This window comes from Egretta garzetta, unplaced genomic scaffold (assembly GCF_000687185.1).
Source record: "Egretta garzetta isolate BGI_Z169 unplaced genomic scaffold, ASM68718v1 scaffold79, whole genome shotgun sequence".
In the NCBI taxonomy this organism is placed as follows: Eukaryota; Metazoa; Chordata; class Aves; order Pelecaniformes; family Ardeidae; genus Egretta; species Egretta garzetta.
This window is the reverse complement of record NW_009260791.1, coordinates 5,957,655-5,961,305: the sequence shown is the minus strand read 5'-3', so window position 1 is coordinate 5,961,305 and position 3,651 is coordinate 5,957,655.

The window sequence follows — 3,651 nt, the reverse complement described above, 5'->3', positions numbered from 1 at the left end:
GTGGATTTGCTTATTTTGGGATTCTTTTTTAAACAGCTCAGATACAACCTCCTTAAAACCAACATAAAATAAGGCATCATTTCAGCTAGGGCAGGTGACAGTGCTCTGACATAGAATTTAAATCCACTTTCCCATAGTGAATATGTAATGTTAGGTATAAACCGCCAGGTTTTTTATTCTGTGTGCTGTTATAATGCTCTTACACCGGTTTTGTTACTCAGCTTTTCAGCTACTCATGGAAATTCATGGGGTGTTTATTCCCAGTTAGGTTTCAAATGTAGATGCTGTTCTGCCCTGGAAAAGACAATAGCAGGGTCATTATTGTCTTTTCTAGTGAGAAGATAGAATTGAAAAACAAGTGCATTATTGTCTTCCGCACTACTTCTTGATTGATTGAATTTCTACGGTTATGTGGATTGTACAAAAGAATTCTATTTTTTATAAATACATGCACCTAGATACTTTTTGCTATTTAACATATTGCACAAAACAGAACTGCTTACAGACAGTATTCCTAGAATCAATACCGCAAAATCAATTCACACTAAGAATAATTTTAAAAGGATAAGAAAACTTTGAGCATGACACACCAGTGAAATGAAGGTAGGCTCTTTTCATTATTTTTCTGCTTAGGTTTTAGATCTTTGCAGAAAAAAAATGATGAAAAGATCATTTTCAAATCTGGTGTGCACTGTGAAGACAATGTCCCAGTTAATTTTGATGTGGACAGAGATTATGACTGAAGTCAGGAATACACAGAAGATTAAATCCTAAACCGTAACCCTGTTTTCACAGAAACGTATTAAGGAAACAGAATAGAATGACATACCTAAACCAAAGCACTTCTAAGTAAGGCATCTGTCAGGTTTTTCCATGAGGTGTAGGCAGTTTAAGATGTGCTGTGACAGTATTTGAGATTGTTGCATTTTAGTATTGCTCAGCTTCCAGGGTAAGGGTGGCCCAAATCCTGAAGATGAATTTCAGGGACAAGCAGAGCAGTAGCCAGAAAAAAGGTTAATATTACAGTAACTACCAGTTCATATGTGTCAGCTAATCTTTAACTTGAGAAAACACTGGATGAAGTCATCATTAAACCAAGTGAAGCTTGAATGTGTGAAGAATTTGAGTTTGGTGTCAAACTACACAGAGGATCAGGTACTACTCCGAGACCCGATCCTGTATGTGCCACTGGAGCTAGTGCTCAGCACAGCAGAGCTTCAGGCGGAGACCACAGGGTCTCACAGGCAGTATCTGCAGGGTGTGGAGCATCCCTGCTTGGTCTTGGTTGGGGACCGAGATAATCCTGTTGCCAGGCAGAACTGAAATCTGCCGAGATCTCCGAAAGCCACCTCTCAGGGCCCTGCAGGAACCGGCGCTGATCACTCGCTGCTTTATTCTCTCACTGTTACCCAGGCACGGGAGGGAAGGGGCCCGAGTGCCAGCTGAGACCCCCGGCCAGGCAGGACTAGGGTAAAAACTGACAAACTACCACAAGTTCCCTTCCAAGTGCTCTAGCCTGATCTGAGAAGAACTATTAATTACATCTCTACCATCTGAAATAGAGCTCAGCTATTCCGAGATACATATTTAAGGTTGTGGAACCCTCCTGTGGAAGGTTTTTTGTGGGTTGCTTTGGGTTTTTGTTGTGTTTTGGTTTTTTTTTTTACTACATGTGTAGTAAATTGGTTTACCACTTGGAAATAAATCTTTGGAAGCAAGAGGCACCCACCTCTTTTTGATCATGTTCCCATAGATATTAGAAGACTGGAAAAAATAGGGCTGGAAGGGATCTCTGAAGGTCATCTAATCCATCCTCCATTCTAAGGCAGATTGAAACAACAAAGATCAAATTGTTGGAATATCTTCACTCACATTATCTCTTTCCAGTGTGCAGCCTGTGTCTGACTCCACTACGAGGTTTTACAAAACGAGTTAGTGTGGGACTTTCAGCTACCCAGGGAAGAAATTAAAACAGGAGTGGAAGTAACAGAATGACTTCTAAAATGCTGTTGCTCAGCTTGGCCTCTGACTGAGTATCGGTTTAGTAGAACTGTTAATTAAAAAAACTTAATTTGATTACTCTGGTAAGTCCTGAATTTTAAGAAGCTAGTGTCAAGGCCCACAGAGCCTGAGACCAGCTACAGTCTAATTACTAGGCTGGAATTTTTTAATTACTACAGATAAGAGTATTGGGGGAAAACTGTCATGATTCAGAATTCAGAAACCACATCCTCCCGATTTTCTAGCCATCCCACTCAGCCTCTGAGAGGGAGTGTTGAGAGTGTAGTAAGTGGAGGCAGATAACCACATCCCCAATCTGCTGTCATCCTCAGACAGCAGAATTTCCGATGTGCCTTCTGCTTAGCAAAGAGAAATGATGAAGACAAAGAGGATGTAAGTAACCTCACTCGTTAACAGGTGCCCTCATAACAATTACTCGTAATCGGCCTTTTGCCTACAGGCAAAACTTCCATTGGCTTTTTAGCAAATTTCTGCCATGCCTCCACTTAGAAAACTAAAGATGAATCAGCTAAAGGCATGAAGGCAACATGAACAATTTAAGACATCTTAAACCCTATGTAGATGCTCTCGTTCAGGAGCAAAGGGTCTGCAGAGTGCTGATGGATCTCCCCTTCTGAATGTCACCCTTGCTGAAAAAGGTTTAAGATATCACAGTCATGAAAAGCTCCTGTCTCTTTTGCCAGGAGGCAGAGCAGGATTCAGGCATTCATGAGGGACGTCCTCATTTACAGCTCGGTGCCTTAGCACAGGCCCACCTTTATTACCAGCTTAAGCCAAAACGTTGGGCTGTGAAGGGGAAGGGCTGAGGTGTGGTACCCATCCTGTTCTGCTCTAGGAGGCGGAAGAGTAGCAAGCTGGTTGTATTAAGGCATTAAACTGCCTAGTTAGATTTGGCAGAGAGTACCTGTCCAAGTTTTCAGTTTGCTATAAGGAGACCCTACTAAATAGCATCAAACTAAAGCTGCTTGATTTGTAATGGAAACCTCCATCTTGGGACAGAATGCATTTTAAGGGCTCTGACAGATGGGGTCTGTTGGACTGAACAGCACCAATCTTTAACGCTTTACCTCCCCCGTGTCTGCTGTAACCCTCTTCCAGTGCTGTCTGTCCCAGCAGCTGGGGAAATGAGAGCAGATGCTGACGAGGGTGGTTTCACCACCGAGTCTGGCCTGGGGACTGTGCAGGCTGCGGCAGCAAGCCCCTGCTTTGGCCACCGCCGGTGCAGAGGCCATGACCCCCGGCAGTGAGGTTGGAGGAGACGGGAGGTAGGCAACGTGTAGCCGTCACCGCTAAACCTGACAGAGCCCAGCCATGATGTCTCACACTCAGCTGATTTGCCAAAGCCGTCTGTAGGCGCCTCGTGCTGGCAGCTTCTTCACGTGGATAATTCAACCACAGTGAAAGTTTTTGCTTAAAGCGAAGCATAAGAGAGTGCTGGTGCAGTGCAGGCAGAGAACAGAATGGATTTAAAAGCCCTTTCACAGCTTTGATCTCAAACTTTCTGGGTTCCAGTAAACCCCTTTTGCCCTGCCAGCAGCAATCCCCACAGGAACGCAAACATGGGCCCTGCCTCCTCCCTTTTGCAGTACCACCCCCCCCCCCCCCTCGTCCGGGTCTCCCCCCCCAATT